Consider the following 24,040-nt stretch of genomic DNA (forward strand, 5'->3'; position numbering starts at 1 on the left):
AAGCAAAATATCCCCCCATAAAAAGATTTTCCTTTGCGTTGGACCCGTATGATAAAACATTGTACTCAATTATGATATTTTGAATTTTGTCAATAGAAAATTTGTAGAAATTTGTGATTTCTCTTGTTATAGTAGTACCTACATAATATCCTTGATTTTTACCTAGTGGCCTGCTCTAGAATGAGGGGACCAGAAAACTTTTCTGTAAAGGGCAAATAGTAACTATTTCAGGATTTGTGGCCATATGGTCTCTGTGGCAGTGACTGAACTCTGCCGTTGTGATGTGTAAGCAGCCATAGACTGTAAACAAATGGGCGTGGCTGAGTTCCAACAAAACTTTATTTACGGACACTGAAACTTGAATTTCATATCATTTTCATGTGTCACAAAATATTCTTCTTTGGATTTTCTTTCAACCATTGAAAAACATAAAAACCTATCCTAGCATGAGGGCTGTACAAAAAGAGGTGGCGTGTTCAATCTGGCCCGTGGGCCGTCGTTTGCTGACCCCTGTTCTAGAGGATGAGGCAGTAACCCCCCTAATGCCTTAGTGACTAGGTTAGCTCACTAGTGAACCTGAAATAATACTAGACTAGGTAACGTCTGGTCTAGTGACCGCCTCCCTTCTCACCACTGCCACGAGGCAAGCTCTTCCACCAGCCACTCCTCGGCTGTGAGGGATCGAACATCCCACACCCAGTCCCACAGACCTAGTTCTCTAAAATCTGTCTAGGAAAGAGTTTCTTTAGGATGCAACATCAGCGCTGGGCCCCTTCCAGCTCCTAGTTGGAAGGTTTTTCCAAGGATGGAGAAGCTGAAACAGCTGCATGATTTTTTTTTTTTCTTCTAGAATCATCCAGCAAGGGGGGTGAGTTCAGGACTCTGGCAGCTCCTGTGTAAATGCTGAGCAGCTAAAGACAAATGTGGAGCAAACCCTGCTGCTCCCCAACCAGCGAGAACGGCCTCACCAGAACCAGGGCTTGCAGCATCTGCCTTTATTTTGAGGCCAAGGCTGGGGAAGGGGAGCCTCATGGAGAGTCTTCCGAGCCCCGTAGGGCTTTCCATCCCTCAGCTGGGTGTCTGTGAAGACCCTCCTGGGCAGCTGCACATCTGCAGCTCCTTACATGAGACCTCATCCTCGTTGGCAGGCCTGTTGCCCCGGGCATGATGGTCCTGTGTCAGAGGGTTAGCCAGCTGTACTGTTTGTCTCATGGAGAGAGTTTCCAGAAACACTTTTTCCCTTTCTGCTTGAATGACCAAGTTTCAGAAAAATCTAATGATAACGTGCAGGCGTTCCAAATCTGTAACTTGAGCTGGGATGTTTAGGGTAACGTTGCCTAGGAGATTTAAGGGGTGGGCATGTTAAGGTCTGTGAAATAACCAAATAACTGACAAAGTGTCCTCCCCAGCCTGGAATGCTGAAGCCACAGCCTGAGGAGCGAGAGGGGATTGGGCGCGCAGAGTTTGTGAGATGGTTTTAATCGGTGGGATTGTGGTGTTTTTCTCTTTGACACCACACGGAAGCCCAACGAGGGGCTTTGTATCTTCTACAAACACTAGGCAGGGGTGGTCCTGGGGTCCCAGTCAGTATTCTGTCCACTGTGAACCCAGGTCTTGCTGATTTTACCAGCAGAGAAGGGGCAAGATTACCTTGCTGCTTGGCCTTGGGAGAAGGGCGGGGGGTGGTGCATTGGCAGGTAATCACGGTGACAGAGGCCTGGGGACTTCCAAGACAGAGACCAGGGAGTGGAGACAGAGCTCTGGGGGCCAGTCCCTGTCCTCTCTGCTGGCCGCCACGTGAATGTCCTAGTGTCATCATTTTGGGGCAACCTATGGGGCAGGGGGATTTTGGAGTGCTAGGACTGAAAGTTTAAAAAAGAGGGGAAGGAAGGGTTAATGAGATTTTCCTCGTTATTATGTGTTTCCTGTAGTGCAGGTTTGCAAAATAATAGCTGTAGTATTTTATAAACAAAAAAATATATTTTTAAAACATATGTTGTATCCATTCAATGGAGTACCATGTAGCTATTAAAAAGAACAAGACACATCCATGTGTTACCCAAAGTGGCTCTCCAAGGGGGCATCGACAGGTGAAAATAGCAAGGTTCAGAATGCCATAGGTAGTGCAAGCTTGCTAGTATAAAAGAGCTTTACCTGTATTTTTCTAAGTATTTTTTTTACATAGACTAGTATGCAGTAGAAATCCCTGGTAAGATACATAGTCCATTGATAGTAGTTGCCAGGGAGGGGGCTGGTGCTGGGGGTCTGAGATGAAACGGAAACTTCTCATCGTCTACATTTGTGCTGCTGTTTGATATGAATAAATAAATAAGTAAATAAACAAGTATATTTTTACCATGTGCATACATTCCATTTTTCCAGTAAAAGTTTAATAAAAATAGAAGAAAGTACACAAAAGAAGTCATTGAGAAGGTATTTCGCATCATGGAAGCTTCCGGAGCTGGTCACCCTCAGCCTGTTCTGGACCTTGAGATATGGAGAAAAAAGCACAAGAAAATACTGGGTTATTTCACTCGTGGCAACCCCTGCCCCTCCCACCCCACCCAGCCCTATGCTGCTTCCCTTATCTGAGCCATAAATTCGGGGCCAAACAATGGCAAGTCAGCCCAGGGCTGGACTTGGTGTTTACAGAGGAAAAATCTGGGAACCCATTGGAATTCATTGGAATGAATAATGGCGCTCTGGGCTTCTGGGCTGGGAGGGAGGGCTCCCAAGGTGGCTCTAGAGCCCGTCCAGGTGACTGCCCAGGGACCAAGGGAAAAGACCGGTGGTCATTCTTGGGGTTAAGCTCTCCAGCCATCCTGAGATTCTCCACAAAACAACTCTTAACAGCATCGCTTTTCAAGCCCAAGGAGAAACCTCAATTTGGAACAAATTACTCAGGAATTTTGCTGTTTCATCCAAGTTAAGGGAAAGAAACCTTTGTTGCTGTTGTCTCTACAGGATGTGACTTGCTGGGGAGAAGTTAATGCAGTGGTTCTCGTGGGGAGAGGCATTCCAATTAATCTTTTTTTCCCGTGATAAAATACAATAGAACTCATCCATATTACGCATTTAATTCACTAGGTTTATGAGCTATAAAAGGGGCCTTTCTTTCCCCACGAAAAGATAATCTTCCCTCTGCTCTTGGGCTGTTTAAAAAAAAAAAAAAAAAGGAGTAAACAAAGGGAATTTTCCATGCCCCAAATTCTGACCTTGGTAAATCATCTTTTTTTGCACTGATGAGGGGTCTTGCCCTGCCGGTCTACTTTCTTCAGAGTCAGCATTTACAACTACCCACACCAGAAGCCTTTAATTTTATGATCTGCCTGTTCTCAACTGAGCTCCTTCTTTCCAAGATGGTAGCCAAATCCCTGGCTCCTCTTCCCCACTTTCCTTCCTCTGTACAAACCCACCTGGCTTTCCCCATGGAGAAACGAGCATGTCACAGGCAGACTGAGAAGAGTTTTCAGCGTTATTTTAGCTGCTTTGCCCAGTGGCAGGTGGGGAAAGATGAGAGAGAAGGAGTGAGCCCCCGCTTGGCTTCCACCAGCCAATGTCCTCTCCTTGGGACCCTGTGGGAGGCCCCGCAGACACCAGCCTGTCAGAGTGAGTAACTCACAGCATTCCTGCAGCCCCCAAATATATCTCACGGTCATGGGAAATGAAAAGATTAGTTCAGCGTTGCCTGACTGCTGCCTGGGTCCTGTTGGCTGGGGAAGGCTCTTTGGAGGAAGCAGGATTTGCATTGGCCTTTAACAGATGGAAAGGATTTATAGAGAAGCGGGGTGCGGGGGGGAGGGGAATTCAGATAAAGGGAAATAACGGGAGTAAAAGTTCAGAAGTGGGCAGAGCGCCACACTGTGGGTGCTTTTGGCAAACACCGTGACTTCCAGTGTAAGATACAGAAGGGGGCCATGGGTCCCCTCCCACACAATTTCACTCCCTGCTGCTGTGTTAAAACGAAACCAAGTCTCAGACCAAATTCAACTGCACCCCAAGTATCTGTGAGCCAACGATACAAGAACAGCCTTAGTCTGTTCTATGGGCCTAACGAAGGCCCAGCTTTCTGTTCTGCCCAACAGGCACCTCACTTAAGGCAGGTTCGATAAAATGCTCGTGGAAGGATTTAGCTGCCCTAGTGGATCATCCAGTAACGCGTGAGCACTGCGCTGCATTTTGTCTCGGGCCTGGTTCGTGCGAGGGTGGAGGCTCCGGAACAGGGTTTCTAGCTACTCCGTTTATGGGAACACCACTCGAGTCAGCAATGAAACAGTTTCAGCGTCCTGCAGAATAACTAAAGCCTTGTAGTAGCTGCCCCTGGGGTGTGGATTTGTGATCGGGGTCTTTCAACTAACCAAAGCTCCTGGTGTGTGTAATCTGTTTAGGGTACTTTAAGTATGAGCTCCCCACCCTGGGGTGTGGATTTAGATTAACTTACTTGCACACATATGTTGCACTATTCAAAGAAGAGTATGAAAGTGGATTATTATAGGCAGTACTACACGACCCTCGGAGACTTGAGAATAGCTATATTTGGAGTTTGGATGAAACTTGAGAGACCAACCCCTCTGATTTTCTATTAGTGATGAGGAAACTGTGGGCCAGGGAGGTTGATCAGCTCGCCTGGGGTCACCCTGCTTGGTGGTGGCAAAAGAGGACAGGGTATCTCAAGTCCTCCCATTCCTACCCACTGAATCCTGCATCTGGGCAGGAGGTGCCAAAATAACTAAAGAATAGGCGTGTTCATTTTGTTGGGTATGGTCACTGGGTTTTTTTTTTAATTTTTATGTTATATTGGAGTATAGTTGATTAACAGTGTTGTGTTAGTTTCAGGTGTACAGCAAAGTGATTCAGTTATACATATACATGTATCTATTCTTTTTCAAGTTCTTTTCCCATTTAGGTTATTACAGAGTATTGAGCAGAGTTCCCTGTGCTATACAGTAGGTCCTTGTTGATTATCTGTTTTATATCTAGCAGTGTGGACATGTCAATCCCAAACTCCCAATTTATTCCTCCCCCCCCCACCTTTCCCCTCCCCCCCTCCCAACTAACTTATCGGTCCCCCCTGGTAACCATAAGTTAGTTCTCTAAGTCAGTGACTCTGTTTTGTAAATAAGTTCATTTGTATCATTTTTTTAGATTCTGCATATAAGCGATATATGATAGCTGTCTTTCTCTGACTTACTTCACTTAGCATGATAATCTCCAGGTCCATCCATGTTGCTACAAATGGCGTTATTTCATTCTTCTCAATGGCTGAGTAATATTCCATTGTATATATGTACCCCATCTTCTTTATTCATTCATCTGTATGATCATCTGTTTTGAATGTAAAAAGGTTTTACCTGATAGAGACACACTGAGGTATTGATGCACATTGCAGAACTTCAACGTATTCTATTTTGAACAGATTTGTTTTTAATACTTCAGCAAAAATAGGTGGCGCAGGAGATGAAGTAAGAATGGCGATATGTTTAGAACTGTTAGGAAAGGATGACCTCAGTAATGGGTTCATGGGGGGGTCCATTTTACTATTCCTACTTTACATGTTTGAAAATTTTCTTTAAAATTTCATAAATTTTATTAAAAATTTTCATTAAAAGTTGTTAAAAATCAGCAGTGAGTTTTCACACCCAACCAAATAGTGGCATCCTTTTCTGAGCCATCAACCCCTTGAGGCAGGTGTCTGTAGCCTCTCATCTCCTCCACCGCTAGGGCAATGTGGCACCAACTCACTCTCAGCCATTTATGGAATCCCACTCTTGTGACGCCTGCTTCTTGTCTCTGCTCCCTGTGTGCAGCGGGGTACGTTAATGTGTTCATGTAGTCAATTACTCCAAGAGCCATGCTCCAGCCTGGCCTGCAAGGGTGGGAAGAAGAAGTAAGCTTTCTGTTGGTAGTGTGCGTGCATTCCCGTGTGTGTGTGCATTTGCAGTGGCGGCTGCCAAAAAGGACACAGAAAAGGGTGGAGAGCAGTCTTTCTCCCAGCCCCTCTGCCCGCCTCCACCTCCTTGCCAGGGAGCCCCTGGGAAGGCTGTGGAATGACCTGAAATCACCTTGCAAGTGCAAGCAGAGCCTTCATTCCTCTCCCCCTGGCAATTAACAGTGATTTACTGGAGGTTACATTCTAGTGTGGCCTCTGGCCTCCTGTTATCAGCAGCTTCGGGGACTGGAGCTCATTATTGGTCAGTTCCTGGCTGCTCTGCAAACAACCCTTTTCACATTTAACTCCTGCCCACAATCACATCCTGTCCCTTTAGTACTGGCCAGTATTGGGCTACCCCGCGCTGAAGCAGGGGAGGGGTGTGAGATAGAGGCAGCCGCCCTAGACAGGTAGACCGAATCACCAAGTCATTTTCCCCCGACATTTTGGAGATGTGATGCACCCTGAAATTCACTCTCTGTAACACGTTCTCGGAGAACGTGAGGTCGGCCTGATACGAGTCTAAGTCCCAGAATGTCTGTCTGCAAACAGCTGATGATGTTTTGCCCTCTGGCACAGACAGAGTGTTTCCAGAAGGCTTATTTGTCTTCTTGCCTTTTGTCAAGAAGCCTCCCGTTACACAGAAGAGATGGGAAGTCACCCAAAGCTCTATTTTCCCTTTGGCTCAGCCAGAAAGTGACGTGTGGGCTGTCACCTCCCACACATCTGGAGCCTTGTTCACGGGCGTGGTGTGGCCTGGCCATCTTAGCAGACCAGCTTGGCCCTGCTGCTAAGAATTAATAATATGAAAAAACACTGGAGGAGCCTTGATCTGTCAAAGGTCAATAATCCCTCTTGCAATGTAGTATCAGGAAAAAGACAGAGGATTGGTGTGTTCCCTTTGATCAGGTAAGAATAACTGCCTCCCCTCCTTTACCTGATTTGACTACCTTGAAAGGCAAAGCTCATATTTCATATTCTTTACAACTTTACCCTAGGTTCGGGGTACATTTTCTTTCCCCTCCTTTTTGGTTTTGGTTTTGGTTTTGGTTTTCTGTTTCCATTTTCAGAAACCGTTTAGGAAGCGTACCGGGTGCAAATAAGTGACCTGTTCAGAGGCATTGACCCTCACTCCCCGTCCATCCATCCATCCATCATCACTTTGTCCTTTGGTTTTGAGGACCCTACTCAGCCCTCCCCGCTGGAAGGCTGTGTCCTTCCTCCTGACAGAATCCCGACCACGCCTGCCTTTTCACAGCCCAGGCCTGCCTCCGTTGCATCTTTCACGAGTGTCTGAGAATCTTTCCTTTCTGCTAAGAGGCAGCATCTTGTGACTTGGAACTGAGGCCCACAGCTCTTCTCTGTAATGAATGAATCTGCTCTCTAAACAGTCCTGCTAGGGATACCTCTGTCGTCAGTCTGAGCCCCAGAGATAGTTACAAATGTGTGATGGGCATCTCAAGGACACTCAAAGAAAGGTTGCCCCTTAAACTGACTGTGTAACTGGATTTGGACAGACTTGGCTGGAAAGGCCTTCGTGAGGGTCATGAGCTCTGTGGGGAGTGCGGTGGAGGGTGGGGACTTGTTCCTTGGAAGCTATTGTAGATGGTTTTCTGCATCGCATTGAAGATTGCTTTTCTCAAGCTGAGCCCTAGATATTTGTTTCCAAGCTCTCTATGATGATTTGAATTTTATATTTTCATTTTGGTAATAATTTATAAAATTATTTTAAGCCTCTTCTGGATCATTTGGATGGCTACCTATGACTCAGAGTTTATAGCCTCAGTTACATTTACTATCAGGTTGGTGCCCAGGGACGACCAAAAATACTCATACAAACTGGCTTCCCTGGAGGGTCCACAAGGTTATGCTTGGGGGGCTTCCTGGATTGTTTGTTAGCTTGGGAATGCAAGAGAACAATACACACGCCTCGACACTTCTGCACATTTTATGTGTTTAACACTGCATTGTTATGTTGCTGTGAGTCAAACAGGGCCCGGAGAAGTTAGCTTTCTTTGCCAAAATGATCCCAATGATTTAATAAGTATGTATACAGAGAAAGGGGGAGAGAATTCTTTCCTATTGAAAGCCCTCAGCGTTGAAGTTCTGATTTCAAGCCATTGGCCTTGTAAAACACGTCTTGTTAGGAGTTTCTGGATAATATGTAATGTTCGTCAGACAACCTCTGATGCCCAGCCTCTGTCTGAGTTGGGAACTTGAGTTTGCGGCTGGGCTGGAACAGAGATGGGCCTCCAATTGCTGGTTTCCACACACCACACCCAGCTAACTCTTCTATGATTCTGTTTTCATCATTACTCCTCTGCTCCAAGCCATTTATGATTTCCCATTACCAACTGGATGCTTCACCTGGGGAACACACCTCCACCTGGTTGGCAAGGCTGACCCCATGGGAGCCTCATCTCACTGTTCGCCTGCCTGAATGAAGCATGTGCTGCAGTCACTCTTCCCTCGCAGCAGCCCCCAAAGCTCTTATCACTCTCACCACCTCCTTGAACGCCGCCTTTGCCCCATCTCCATTTATCCAAACCCCCCACAGCCCAGCCCAGGCACCATTTTGCCCTCTCTGATCACCCCCGTCCCTTGTCACTCCCCTTTCCTCCCCCATAGAATAGCAATCACGGAGGCTTGACACGTTCTTACTCGAGTTGTGGTGGGGTGGTGAGTGGATGGGTTTGCCCCCCTTCTGGGTTACGAACTCTTGGGTGGATGGCAGGATTCAACTTACTCCTGATGTGGCTTTGTCTCCTTCTAAAATGCCCTTCATAGTACCTGTGTCCATTTGTTCACTCACTCACATATTCATTCATTTGCTCACTCGTTCATTTAACAAGTTTGTATTGAGTAGCTGCTATGTGCCAGCCACCAAATTTGGCACTGTGAGTAAGCAGTGATCAAGACAGACATGGAGGACTATTCCTCATGAAGCTTATAGGCTGAGGGGAAATTGGGGAGGAGAGGCAGGCCTTAAACAAGCCTTGGCAGTTCAGGAGTGTTACCACAGAAGGAGTCTGGAAGCACTGGAACATGTGGCAGAGGAGTATCAGTTATTGGTTGCATATGACTTACCACCCCTCTCGAACCAATGATTTAATCAACTTATACCCCAGGGCTCTCATTCTTTTTTTTTTTTTTAAAGATTTATTGATTGATTGATTGATTGATTGATTGCTATGTTGGGTCTTCGTTTCTGTGCGAGGGCTTTCTGTAGTTGCGGCAAGCGGGGGCCACTCTTCATCGCGGTGCGCGGGCCTCTCACTATCGTGGCCTCTCTTGTTGCGGAGCACAGGCTCCAGACACGCAGGCTCAGTAGTTGTGGCTCACGGGCCTAGTTGCTCCACGGCATGTGGGATCTTCCCAGACCAGGGCGCGAACCCGTGTCCCCTGCATTAGCAGGCAGATTCTCAACCACTGCGCCACCAGGGAAACCCAGGGCTCTCATTCTTAATCCTGTCTGCTCGTGTGAATCAGCTGGGGAGCCTCCAGGTGCTTGGACCCAACAAGAGAGAGTCTGACTTATTTGGTCTGGGGTGTGGATATTAAAACAAAACTCATGGTCCAAGGGGAGCAGGAAGACCCAAAAGGGCCCCCCATCCTGCCCCCATGTAGCTGAGAAGCAAGGGCCTTGCTCAGTGCTGGGGCCACAGGTGAGAGGGCTCAGAGAAGAAGATCTGTTTGTTTGGGTTTCCATGGGCCCTCTCGTGGAGCCCCCAAAAAGCTATGTTCAAGTTCTAACCCCCAGAGTATGGCCTTATTTGGAAATAGGGGCTTTGCAGGTGTAATCCAGTTAAGATCCAGTGGCCCTACTGGATTAGGATGGGCCCTTATCCAATAAGGATAAAATGTCCTTATAAGAAGAGGGCAATTTGGATTCAGAGACACACAGGGAGAATGTCATGTGATGACAGAGGCAAAGACCCGGACCGATGCAGCTGCAGGACAAAGAATACCAGGGATTGCCAGCAACCACCAGAAGCTAGAAAGAGACAAGGAAGTGTTCTTCCCCGCATACATCACAGGGAGCATGGTCCTGTCAACACCTGATTTTGGACTTCTAGCCTCCAGGGCTGGGAGAGAGTACATTCCTGTTGATTTAAGTCATCATTCCGTGTATTTTGTTGTGGCAGCCCTAGGACACTAATACAGACCCTAAGGGTTGTGCCCATGGGAAGGGTGATGCCAGGCAGCAGGAGCCCAGAGGCAAACCCTCAGCAGCTGTCACAGCTGTGACTTTCCTGAGTTTTTAACAAGGTAGCAGCCTGCACAGGGGAATGTCAGCAAGGGCAAAGGGGACTCCAAAAAGTGTAAGTGACAGCTTGGCTCTCCCTTAAGTAGGTCCACAGCAACAGCTGCTGGGCATTATGGCTTCATTATCAAGTCAGGGGCTCGATCAGTGTTCTGTGTGGGGAAAGAGCATGCACTTTGGGGCCTTGGCTCTAATCCCGCTCTGCATCGCATTAGCTGTGTGGCTTTGAGTCAGGCAGTTTCTCTCTCGGAGACCTTAGTTTCCCCGTCTATAAAATGGGGGTAATGATATATTTCATAGAGGGTTGTCATGAGGAGTAGGTAAAATGTGAGTAAACACCTTGGTAAGGCAGCCGTCAGGTGAAAGCGCTGTTGTTTTAGCGCCATGAACAAGAGCAGGCTGAGTGGTGGAGGAAACAAGCCTCCTGGATTGATCGGGGAAGGCCTCCCCGATGTGGGGGTGAGCACTGGGTGGCAGGGCAAAGATCTGAGCTTGGATTTTGGCTCTGCCACTGGTGACCTCTGTGACCTTAAGAAAGTGACTTCACTCAGGGTCCTCAGCTTTAAGATTGGTTAACAAAGTCTATATACTAAGACTGTGGAAGAGGAAATGAAATGACGCGAGTGTCATCTGTCAGTGGTGGTCGGGGGCTCATATGAAAGGAGAGGAAGGACCAGGTCTCAGAACCAGAGCAGGGGCTCAGCCTGGTTCTTGCGACGGGGGCCGCTGGGGGCCCAGGGCGCTGAGTCTAGAATGTGTAGCTGGCCTGACTCTGGGCCTTGAGGCACGTGTGGTGTACACACTGCAGGCTGTACGTGGGATGGGAAGCCAGTGGGCTGAAGAGAACCTTCCAAGAGCCACAGCTTGGAATCTGAGTCTGGCGTTATGTTCCAGGGGCTGCCCCACCCCGACTTCTGTTTTCCCAGTTCGCTGCTCCTGTGTCCAGCACCTACTCTGCAAGACAGCTCCCGGGGCGTGGGCGGCTTGGACCTCACCGGCACCAAGTGGGGAGAAGAGCCTGCATCCCGGGCTCGTTCTTCTCCCCTGGGCTCTGGGCAGCTGTCCTGCCGCACCTGTCAGGGTCCGGCCTAGAAGCCCTGGGCCCACCACCCGCTCAGCTTTTTGTGAAAGTTGTTTACTATCATTTATGGCCAAAATGGAGGGTTCTATTTCACCAGAATGGATGTTTTCAAATTCAGATGTTTCTACCTGCCTGATTTTAAACCTAATCAGATTCTTCTAATTCAGTGGAAACTCAGAGCTTTCCAACCAGGCTAAATCTTTTGTAAGTCTGTTCTTCACTGGGCTCTTTGTTTTCTGCCTAAGCTGTGTACGAATATTCTGTTCTAGTTCCATGAGTTGAAGGCAAGTGTGTTAGTTACCTAGGATTGCAGGAACAAATTACCACAGACTAGGTGGCTTAAAACACCAGAATCTTATTCTCTCTTTATTCTGGAGGCCAGAAATCGAAAATCAAGGTGTCAGCAGGGCCATGCTCCCTCTGATGACCCTAGGGGAGGATCCTTTCTTGCCTCTTCCCACTTTGGGTGGCGCCTGGCATTCCTCGGCTGTGGGTATCACTCCAGTCTCTGTCTCCACATGGCCTTCTTGCCTGTGTTTCTGCATCTTAAAGCTCCCTCTCTTTTCTTCAGTGACATCAGTCATTGGATTTAGAGCCCACCCTAAATCCAGAAAAATCTCATTTTGAGATCCTTAATTTAATTACATCAGCAAAGGCCCAATTCCAAATAAGGTCACATTCACGGGTACCAGGGGTTAGGACTTGGACATATCTTTCTGGGGACCTCTATTCAACCCACTACAGGGGGTAATAATAACATTTATTAAACGATGCTTTGTGTCTGGTGGTTTTCACATGTTATTTCATTTAATCCCCACACCAACCCTACAAAATAGGTACCATTTCTTCCCACTTCTGTAGGTGGGAAAACGAAGGTTCCAAGAAGTTGTCAAACTTGTTGAAGTTCAAACAGCTTGTTAGTACAGCCACTGAATTCCAACCCAGTTCCTTCCACTATACGGGGGCCATCCTTCATCATAAGAGGGAGAGAATTTAACAGCTACCATTGTAAAATAGCCATAGAAAAAACATATAGGTTTTTCTGCCACTCATTCATGCATGAAGAATCACAGAAGAATATTGGGACATTAAGAATACCAGGAATTTTTTACAATGGAATATTAGTCATGAAAAAGAATGAAATTTTGCTGTTTGCAGCAACGTGGATGGCTTTGGAGGGCATTATGCTAAGTGAAATAAGTCAGATAGAGAAGGACATACTGTATGATATCACTTATGTGGAATCTAAAAAAGAAAACAAATAGTGAATAAAACAAAAAAGAAGCAGACTTACAGATATAGAGAACAAACTACTGGTTATCAGTGGGGACTGGGAGGGGGAGGGGCAATACAGGGTTAGGGGGAAAGAAAGAATAGCAGGAAAAAAAAAAAAAAAGGATAGCAGGAATTTTGTATTGATGTTCATCCAAAAGGTGCTGAAAAGCTAACATAACTACAACAAAAGAATTTATACCGAAGCGTATTGATGTATACTCCAAGAGGGCCATACCCATTTTATTTAGTGGTTGAATCTAAGGGTCTAACACATATTAGGCACTCCGTAAATATTTGGTGAATAAATGAATGCCTGAAGAAATGAAGCTGTGAGAAGCATAAGGACACGGTCACCTTGGGACAACAACCCCCTGTGGGATGTGACCCCTTAGTTGCCAAAGGAAAGTCAAGATGGTTCCATCACTTTGCACACTCTTTGCACCAGAGTTGTCCTAGCCTGTCTGCTCAGATGTCACATGTCAGATGGGAGTGCTCTTCTTAAGTCTGTATTAAAAGTCAGGTGCCAGGAGTTTGGGAATAATCTCAATTGTCTCACTGATATTTCTGAACTGGGATCGGTTGAGACATCACAGGAATGCTACAGACCATTTTCTGCCTGGCTTCATTTCCTGACACTTGGTCCCATGATTTCACAGGGATAGCATATATGCAAATGGAGAAAATTATTGTACTGCTGCAGAAATTTTGATTGGAAAAGAAAATGCATGTTCAGAGTTCTGAGAACTTCTGAGCCTCAGCACCCAAGAAACTGTCCAGATCTGTGGGGTTTTGAACCATGCTTGATGGAATAAATTTGGGATAGAAAAGTACCTAGGAAGTTTGAGATTTCAGGACGATAGTGGTGAATGTTTTAATTCCCAACCATGTGAAATTTTCCTTGCTGTTTTCTAAATGTCTTTCAACTCGAATGGGACATCTCCTTGGTTTGCAAAAGCTCTGTGTATTAGGGTTCTTCAGAGAAACAAAACCAATAGGATCTCTCTCTCCATCTATCCATCCATCCATTGGAAGAGATTTATTATCAGGAATTGGTTCCTGTGATTATAGACGCTCGTGGCCCAGTCAAATTGACCCCTAAAATTAACTTCACACTTTATCTCTGTGGCATTTGTTCATTCTTAGCTTTAGTAAGGTGGCAGTGTCATAGATATGACCCATTTTAATGTCCTTGGCAAAGGTATATTCAGTTGAAACAAAAGAGTGTAGGGGCCAAGGCAGGAATCAAAACAGTGGCTCATAAGATAGAATGCTTTCTTAGTCTTCTAAGTTTCCACTGGCTTCCTTTGCTTCTTGTTCTGACCGTATCAGTACCTTTTTTTTAAATGAATGAAAGAAAAGATGGATAAGATATGTTATTACAGTTCAGGGAGAGGTGTCTGGCTTTCTTGACCACGTCTACACTAAGCCAACAGGTCACTTGTTTGAAACCTGTTTCTAATAGCCAGAGGAAGGCTTTGATTAAAACCACATTTGCCAGCCAAACCCTTTCCCTTTTTATTACCAGATATAACCCGCCCCCCCCCCCCATGAACCCACTCTGGTTGAATAGACTTGCTATGCAGGGGGCAAGGAAAGTCAATTAATTTCCAGAGGACTTCGATGAATACCTCCAGTAGGATTGGTCCATGGACATTCATTCAGCCCCCTTCCCACCACTTTTCATTTCCCAGTTGCTGTGTTGACAAGTGCAAGGCATGTTTACACGCATGGCTCACAAAATACACTTGAGTGGTGGATTTTTTTTTTATTGGCTAACTTGATTACAAGGCATTTAGTCTTTTTAAAACCAAAAGTCATTTTAAACTCAGTAATAAAGTTGATACTTTTTGTAATTTGGCTACTGATGCTTAACAGATATTGCATTAGCAAAATAATTACTATGCAAGATTTACTGGTAAACTTGTCGGGTATTTGAATAACTAAATGTCACACACCAGAAACTTTAATAATAGTGGTCTCAGCTCCTGTTGTGAGTTAAATGTATTTCCCGAGTTTTTACTGTTCTCTTTTACTATTACTGTTCTCATAGGATGTGATTTGGTCACTGGCAACTTGTATGAATAAGGAGGGTTGAAATGGACTAGCAGAGATCTTCTGTATTTATATATAAATCTAGGCAATAATATTCTCTTAGGTATGCCAGTTCTGCTAGGTGCTATTTTCAAAAGGCTGCGGATTTTCTTCTTCTTCTTCTTTGTTTTTGTAAGTTGTACTGTCTGGACGTGAAAGAAGAAATTGCAAGGGAGGCCAGCCAAGGTTATGGTGGGAGAGGCCAGAGTGATTTGAAGATTCAGATCTGAACTTACTAGCTGTGTGACTTTGGGCAGGTTACTTAACCTCCCTGAGTCTGTTTCTTCATCTAAGGGATAATTATGTCTACCGTATAGGTTTATAATTAAGAGCTCAGTGTGATAAACTTTGTCAGTCTTTTTGGCTGACTTTATTCTTAATAAAAGCAGTTTTCCTCTTTTGGTTTATATTCTTTCTCTTTTACTAGCTTATTATGACTAGCATTTTGTGTTATTTATTTAACTGTAATTCTGTCTTCATTGTTCAAGTTTCAGTAGAAAACTGCCCATCATATAATCTCTTAATCCTGGTTGCTGAATTTAGAGTTCATTGCATTTTTGCTTTACTTTACACCAGAGTACATTCAGAACAATGGTAAGGCAAAAGGAGGCACCTTTATTCCCAGGTTTTTAAAATTAAGCCTTATTTCTAAGTAAGCAACTCCTGAACCAAGTTTGGGATTCAGAGCTAGGATTGTTCTGGAGATGCTGGATGGGGTCCCAACAACCAGTTCTGAATGGAAAGGACAGGGATTTTCAGAGCCATGGGCTGGAAGAGGGGGATTCTTCACCCAGGCCCAGTACCACTTTAGTCATCAAATGTGGGAACTCCTTGCTCAAGGCTGTGTGCCTAACCCGTGCCTAACAGGTACCTACCCAGGTACTTACCAGGTGCAGGGATGCCTACAGTGAACTCTGATGCTTGCACTGTAGAGATCTGGTTTGAGATTTGAGACAGACACAATTTTAGCATTTAGGAGACTTGAAAACACTTAGAAAGTAACTTGTCCAAAGAAACTTAACACGGTGCAAACAGCCCTCACTATGAGTGAATGGAAAATCACTGTGGTCGGAAGGGGAGGAGCTGATTGAGGGATGACTAATCCTAAGATGTCACTGGTTACAAGAAGCATCCTCAATTTAGTAGCACCATGGTTGAGGGAGAGAATAAAGGAAACACTACTACATTACATGCAAACAGAGTTGCAGCATGCATTCTTGTTTTATGATTTCAAGGAATATATGCAAATTGAAATAGAGAAATAGAAATTTGCCCGTTTTTCTCCCCTGTTGTATTGCTTAGCATGGCCCTGGCAGAGAGTAGGTGCTTACTACATTGTAAAAGGACCACTGATGAATAGCCGGGACTCGGGAAATACTTGCTAAACAGTTGGTGTGGGTAGACAGGGCCAGGGCGGGGGTGAGATGGGGCAGGGCGCACTGCTGGGCTGAAGTGCTGACCATGCCTTAGGGGGCTCTTAAAGCCTGGTTTGAGGGTCAAGGGGGATAGTAGTTCAGATAGAGTGTGGCATGTGGTATGATAGAGTAGTTCAGATAGTAGTTCAGATAGAGTGTGGGTGTTGCGTTAGAGAACTTGGCTATGGCAGAGAAAAAGTGGCTAAAGACAGTTCCAGAGTGTCTGAGGCTGGGGGCCACTGTGTTGGAGACATTGGCACATGGAGATAAGGAGCGGAGGGGTCCCTATGAGATTGGCCAGGGAGGGAAAGGGAGATTTGAAGAAAGAGCCAAATGCAAACTTAAAATGTTCCCCCAAACTGAAATGCTCTGGAAGAGTCAGAAATTGTACATCAGCAGTTTCTTTTGACAAATTTTGTCAAAACAAAAACAATGATCCAGCTCAAAACTCTGTGATACCTTTACGTTGTTTATATAACAGGGCTTCAAGGATTTAATTTAGAATATTTCTGTGATGAATATCTGGCTCTTGTTCATGTAAACAAAGAACAGCCTGGACCGAGGAACCAAATCTTTTTCATCCGGGTCACAGCTGTTTTTCTGTGGAGAGAACTTCTCTCTTCTTGCCCCTCTCACTTTGGTGAATCGCAACCAATACATTTAGAATCTTCTGGGGCCTTCTCTGCCGCTCCCGTGCAACTCTCATTAAAGAATGACCCTTGTGCTTTCCTTTACTCTCTAGGATACAAAACTACTTGAATTTAGGTTTAGAAAGCCTAGGGCAGATATAGGAAATTTAGCTTTCTACAAACCGACCATATGACCTTGGCAAAGTCCCTTTCTCTCTCTCAACCTTGTTTTGTTTCCATCCGAGGGATAACGTTTTTCTCGCTTTCAAAATGCTCTGAGTCTATGATAGACATTTTAGACCAGTGATGTCCAATAGAACTATAAAGCAAAACACATATGTCATTTTAAAGTATGTTTAAAATGTTTAAACTTAAAAAACAGGTGAAATGAACTTTAAGAATATATTTTATTAAACTCCGTACATCCAAAATACCATCATTTCAACATGGAATCAAGAGATTGAAAAAAACTGTTGAGATAGTTTACAGTCTTTTTTGTGGGGGAGGCACTAGGTCTTTGAAATTTCATCTTTATACTCACAGCACATCTCAGGTCAGACGAACCACATTTCATGTGCTCAGTAGCCACATGTGGCTAGTGGCCAAAGAACCGGATGGGGCCATTTTAGACCCTCAGTCACTGGGTGAGCCCCACTCAGAAGCAAAGTTAATTTGAGGAGGATTCTTAAAAGGCCCACCTGCCCATAGCCCTGTGAATTTCTTAGACTTTGCGGTTTTGCATTAAGTCATTAAAAGTCTAGTGTGGATTTGCCATTATCCATGAGGTCTTTTTTTAAAAATTGGAAAATTAAAAGTCAATTTTGAGGTAGAAGAAGGAAAAAGGTCCTGAGAATCCCTACATAGGTCCACAGTTTTCTCGCTTCAATTCCCCAATCCCCAAACTTGGAAAGCCAGGAGTTTTTTGGTAAGGTTGGAACAAATTAATATGAAGGCATCTGAAATGATGTGAGGGGATATATAATCTATCAAGCCCACTTAGCTTGAATGTTTATGTATTTTGCTATAGAAATGTTCATGAGTTTTATTCCTGAGTGTTTCCCCAGACCTTAGGCACCATGTTCCTTTTCTAGAATTTAAAACGTACAGACTTTCAAAACACCTCTGCCTTTGTGGGTTTCAGATAAGAGATCATGGGCCTACAGTAGTGTTTTTCAGACCTTTTGATTGTGACCGTGGTAAGAAATGTATTTTACGTTGTATGCCAGGACATACATCTAAAAACAAAAGTTTTATGAAAGATTACACTCCTTTACTAGATGCTATGCATCCTGATATTTCCTACTACATTTTTTTCCCAGCTGCTGGTAACTCACTCAGTTGACAGCACAGCCCACTAAAGGGTCGTGTCCAGTTTGAAAAGCACTGCTGTGGGCCCTGTCCTGGGGGCTGGAGAGCAGCGCGAGGACACGGACACCAGTCAGAAAAGAGAGGAGCTGGGCTCCTGGCTGGGAAGCAACCCCCCGCCATCTGTCCCTAGGCCTGATGCTTCTTGCGGTTTAAACAGACCGTCACAGCCTTGCCCTCAGTGTTTGTGAGCCATCGTCAGCTGTTTTTCTGGTGGTTTGGGCACCATATTTGTCATCCAAGAAAATTACCTGGCTTTGTGCTTGGTTGGACGTTTCAAAGGGAGCAGGAAATTAAGATTACTATTGGGCCATTTTATAGCTTTGGGAAATTGAGGTATGCCTTGTAAAGGGGGTGGTTTACATGAAGCCACCATTTGTTCAAACTTCACTTACACATGAATAAGGACTTTCTGGTCATTGGTGACTAAAACCCAGCTTATGTGAAAAAGGTTCATGTAGTTGGCAAGTTCAAAGGTAGCTTCAGGCACGGCTGGACCTAGGAACTCTAGCCATGTGGGTAGGGCTCTGTCTCTTTCTCTAGTTATCAGCTTTCCTCCCCTCTGAGCACTGGCTTCATCTTCAGACTGGAAAGGTGGCGTGGAGGATGGAGAGTCGACTGCAGCTCCAAGTATATATCCTCGTGGTTTATAATCTGAAGACAGGAAAGACCTCTTTCTCCCAAAGCCAGTAGAGCAAATCCTAGGGGAAATTCTGGCCTTGCTTGAACCCATCTCTGGGGCCTAAAGAATGGCCAGTCCTCAGCTACATCCCCACCTCCCATGGCTCAGGTGGGGCCCGCCAGATCTGAATTGTATGGAACAGGTCCTCCTATTACCAAAAGAAGGGGAAAAGAATGCTAAGTATACCAAAATAATTAATTTCCATTCATTATCGATTCCTAATTCCTGCAGCGCTGCTAAAGGGACCGATTCCAAGTAGCTGAGGTTCACGTAACGGGATTATATGCAGCCCTCTGCCTGATTATCAGTTCTCGTCCATTAGAGATGTTCTATCAGCAGAGGCAGGGCTGGTCTAGCTAAAGAGCTGTCTGCTCAGAACTGCTGGCTTTATTAAAGTTGCTCCTTTGTGTGGACTTTTGCTTCTCCAGTCCTCCTAGTATTAAGGACCATTTTAGGCAGACCCTTTCTTGTGCTCTCCCACGACTGAACAACCCCAGCCCCTCCCATTTCTGTTCCATCCTATGGGTCTGGGGAGTCAGGTTTGGAGGTTTGGGGATGGCATGCTCTCTCCCAGCTCTTTTGCTCCCTGAGCCAAGAGTTGCAGCTGCCACCATTGTTTCTCCCATCAGTCTGCCCTGGAGGGCTTGGCTGTCTTGAAATCTGTCCGCTCTGCCTGGAATAAGTGAAGGTCTTCTTTCAGGTCCTTCCATATCCCCAATGCCATGCCCTGCTTTGCTTCTCCCCTCTGGGCCTTTGGAATTTCCCTTTCAGTTTTCCTTCCTCTCGTATTCCTAAGGCTGGCAGAAGTTTATCTTCACTGCCCTTTGCCCTTGTATCTCTGCCCTCATCCCAGGCCTTGGTGACATTTTATCCCAGGCTTCTCAAGGTACCTTTTTTTTTCCTGGATCTTTCCCCACACTTTGCTTTCATAAGAATGTTTTTTAATTCTACTCTCTGGAGTAATAAGCAAATCCTTACCAATGTAAAGTAGACTCAGATTAATGGAGTAAACATCTAGGCATGGGGCCAGAAGGCCCTGTTGATTCTGAGCTCTGGTGTTTACATTGTGACCCTCCTTTGGCCTCAGGTCTCCCCTCCGTGAAATGGGGATGATAATGTCTACCCCACAGGATGAACTGAAATTGTGTATGCAGACTGCCCGGCCCAGATTCCAGGCTCAAAAAATGTGCTGTGGTAGCTGACTCTCCATTTGCAAGCAAGGGAGAACCCAGCTCAATCTGGCTTAATCAGAAAATGGGAAGTCCTGGCCGCACAAAACTGAGCGGTATAGGAGAAGTTTGAGTCGGGGTTTGAAAGGTCAGAATCTCCAGGCTCTGTTTTCCTTCCTTGGGAGGCTGTGTCTGGAGATGGCCAAGGTGGCCCCGGGCTGACATTCCAGCAGCTCAGAGACCAAGAGGTAGCTCTAGGAAGAGTCCCACGGCTGCCACTCATTGGCTTGGCTCTCATCATGAGGCCATCCGTAAGCCAATCACTGTGGCTAAGGGAATGAAACACTCTGGCTGACTCCAAGGTCATGTAGCTGCCATGGAGTCGGGGGTGGGGCTTCTAGTCCCACCCAAGCTGCAAATACAGTTGGGTAAAAGGGTTTCCCAAAGAGAAATTGGGTGCAAATAGAAGGGCAAGTAGATGCTGGGGAAGGGGGAAAAACAGCAGATAGGATCCACTGCACACGCTCATGGGTTGTCCCTTCTGAGGCAATGTTTTTAATGGTGTTGTGCTCTTTGCCCATAGGAACGTTGCCTGGGTTGCTGTCAAGGCAGGTAGGGAGGGTGGTGCTGCAGGGTCAGGGGTTAGATGGGCAGAGGGTGGAAAAGAAGCACAGGACCTGGTAGCCAATTCTCAATTCACAGCCTGCCATGGACTCTTGTTCTGCACATACGTATCTGGTATGGGGACCTGGGCTGGGGAGCTACAGGAAGCTTGCAAAACCTGCACTTATTTATTTTCAACGTTTTGTGTTTCTAAGAAGGTGGTTCCTCAGAGGGGCTTAACCCAAATTCCACCCCAGTTACCTCTGCTGCCCTTCTGCCAGGACACAGTGTAGTAGTCCTGCAAAAACCAAACAGGGATATTTCCAATCACTTTTTTGAAACTGTTCTACTAAAATTACAGTGTATATGTGTGTGGGAGTGTGTGTTTATGGAGGGTCTTCCATATCCATCTTATAGGAGAGATTTAGGTTTTATTTAGCAGCTAACATTTACCTTAGTATATGTACTTTATGGGATTATTTTGTGATCTTTACACCAGTCTTATGAAGTTGGTACTGTTATTAACCCCATTTTACAAATGAGGAAACTGAAGCACAGAGAAGTGAATTAAGCTCTCCAAGGCCACACAGCCTGTATGTGGTAAAGCCAAGGGTGAGCTGCGATTTGGAACTAAGATTTAAGCAAAGGAAATTTGTTTTTTTTTAAAATTTATTTATTTATGTATTTATTTAGGCTGCACTGAGTCTTCGTTGTTGCGTGCAGGCTTTCTCTAGTTGCAGCAAGAGGGGGCTACTCTTTGTTGCAGTACGCGGGCTTCTCAATCCGGTGGCTTCTCTTGTTGTGGAGCACAGGCTCTAGGCGCACAGGCTTCAGTAGTTGCGGCACGTGGGCTCAGTAGTTGTGGCTTGTGGGCTCTAGAGCGCAGGCTCAGTAGTTGTGATGCATGGGCTTAGTTGCTCCGCGGCATGTGGGATCTTCCTCGACCAGGGATTGAACCCATGTCCCCTGCATTGGCAGGCGGATTCTTAACCACTGCGCCACCAGGAAAGTCCCTTAGCAATGGGAATTTAGAATCTGGTACAGGTGGGAAGGGCATGAAGGACACTGCTTTCTCTGGACCAAGAACCCAGGGCAAAAGGTACACAACCACCACCCCCAACCTGCCCAGGACATTCCAGCAGTTCAGAGGGAGTGTGAGGTCAGGGGTGACAAATTCCAGGTTCCAGCAGCCACCAGGGTCCAGGCCAGACAAGGAGGCTGGGGGCCTGGGAAGCCTTTGTCCCCTAGCCCAGCTTCCTTGGAGCCCCAAGGAAGGGCTCTTGCCTGTGTGGGCCAGGGGGGCATTGAATCAGGCTGGGGGTAGCCTCCTGCCGGCTAACTCCAAGGTCAAGGGGGTTGTGGTTTTAGATTGCCAGGGCTGATTTTGACCTCCTTCGCGTTGGAGGCCTGAACAGGATGAAGAGGCCCCACTGGCACATCAGCCCAATGGTGTGTCATTACTTTTGCCAAATGCTGGAAAGAAACAGGAAATCTGAACAGTACAGTGATTATTTTTTCTTTCCATACATTTTTAGTTTGTGTCCTTTTTGTCTAATACAAATAGCAAGTGAATAAGGACGAACCTAAATTTGCAGCCAAAACCAAAAGCATACCAGCCCCTCAGCAGTGTCTTCTCTTCATGTAATAACTCACTGCTCTTTTGTGTTGAGGAAAAGGGGAGGGTGTAAAGCAGGAATGAAAAATTTCCCAGAACCCCTCCGCCGAGAGATAACCACTGTTATTTTCCAGCCTTCTTTTTTTTTTTCTGTTAGACACAGTACTTCCCAAACTTCCAAAGTGAACTTGAGTGACCCCTGACAGCCTCTTGTTCAGAGACTGAAATGGTTTGTGCCAGCTGCTGTGGGACTTGCCATGTGGGGAGCCACCCAGCTGAACCTCTGCGCCTCCCACCCGCATAACTGAGTCTGAATGAAGCCACTCTTCTGGCAGATTGCATTTAAGGAATGTCCTAACTGAGCCCGGGGACAAAGGCCCCCTGGGCCCCAAAGCCTCTTTGTCTGGCCTGGACCCTGGTGGCTGCTAGAACCTGGGGTGCCTCGCTCCTGCCCTCCTGCGCCCCTTGAACTGCTGGAGTGCCCTGGGGGTCGAGCTCCTTTGGCCCTGGGTTCCTGGTCTCCAGGGGAACGCCCACCTCCGTGCCCCTCCCACCTGCACCCTTGAGTAAGTTCTCCCACCAGAGCGCTGCCCAGGTGTGAGATATGTCAGCTGCTAGGGGCTGCCTCTGGATGGTCCTTCCAGAGCTGTTAGCTGTGGGGACCTGAATTGTGGTCTGTAACTGGTGAGCCCTCTGCCCCAGCCTACTGGACAGACCAGCCCCTGGTCTGTCTTGTAATCCTTTTATTACAAGACAATTCAGGAGGAGCCTTCCTTAGGCTGTGTGTGTGTGTGTGTGTGTGTGTGTGTGTGTGTGTGTGTGTGTGTGTGTGTGTGTGTGTGTGTGTATGGAGGCCTTATACTCAGCAGAGTGGGGGAAACCAAACCAGAAGATGTGGTCCCTACCTACGCAGAGCCTTCAACTTCACTAGGGACCAAGGACTTGCATTCATGGGACAAATAGAAAATAAAGATGGGAGAATCACCAGGCAATAGCCCCTGTGCTGTTGGACTGGATGGGTGCTTCTGGGCAGGCTGAGGCAGAGAGGAAGTGGCCCTTGGCAGGCGCCTGGCCTCTCTTCCTCGCTGTGCTTGGTTTGATGTCTTTGGTGGTTACTATGTGAATTTCTGAGGGGCCCTATCTGAGCGGCTCTGGTTCCAGTTGGCTTCATAGCTGGGGTTGGAATTCTGCTCTTGGGGAGATTTGTTCCATCTGAGAGGTCACCAGTGAGCAACTCGAGTTGTTTTTCCAGTAGTGCAAGCCACAGCAAAGCATCTGTCCCATCTCTTCAAGACCGCACAGATGATCTGGGAATGCAGAGGGCGGCCTCTTCTTGGGGATGTGTTTTAAGTGATGAGACTCCAAGATAGGTGAGAAAAAGCAGATCTTGCAAAAATGATGACAAACTGACCTTGAAGGTCAGACTCAGCAGGGAGAAGCGCAGCCACAGCGCTGGTAAATGGAGCACAGCCCTCTCCCCCTCGCCATTTCTTGGAGGTGGAGATAAAGAAAAACTCCTGGAGTATTTATCCTGGAGAAAGTTATTTACGTTTCTGGCTCAGTCTCCTGAGGTCCAAGCAGGCGGGATCAGTGACAGCCCACCGGAGGAGTAGCCTGCAAATCTTTTGGGTGCTGATTACCAGTGATAAGAGCTCCCACTTGTTTAAGCAGGACAAAGAACTGAGTTCAATGATGTGTAAACACAGAGACATCTTGGTTCTTGCCTTCCACACCCTCACTGTCCAGAAGGGAAAAGATGTTAGGAGGAAAAAAAAGATATTTTCAAATGTATCTGACTTGATATAACAAGCATGAACCTAGAAAGTTCTCCATGTGAAATCAGAATTGAGTTATATAGCAGCAGTATGGAAATTTGTTTTTTAAGGACTCATAAGTAATTTTATAAAGTAAAAAGACTTTTC

At 46.1% G+C, this 24,040-nt stretch overlaps 1 protein-coding gene across 13 annotated transcripts in view; it reads left to right on the forward strand.

Moving 5' to 3' along the window:
• AFAP1L2 (actin filament associated protein 1 like 2) overlaps positions 1-24,040 on the forward strand; it is a 96,810-nt gene that overhangs the window by 27,519 nt on the left and 45,251 nt on the right. Inside the window, exon 1 of one of the 13 annotated variants that reach the window (XM_061192099.1) lies at positions 6,808-6,838. The exons of the other annotated variants lie outside the window; for them this stretch is intronic. The gene's annotated coding sequence lies outside the window, so the exon portion shown is untranslated. Of the gene's footprint in view, positions 1-6,807; positions 6,839-24,040 lie in introns of those variants that run through there. 13 annotated transcript variants of the gene reach the window in all.

This window comes from Eubalaena glacialis, chromosome 1 (assembly GCF_028564815.1).
Source record: "Eubalaena glacialis isolate mEubGla1 chromosome 1, mEubGla1.1.hap2.+ XY, whole genome shotgun sequence".
Taxonomy (NCBI): domain Eukaryota; kingdom Metazoa; phylum Chordata; class Mammalia; order Artiodactyla; family Balaenidae; genus Eubalaena; species Eubalaena glacialis.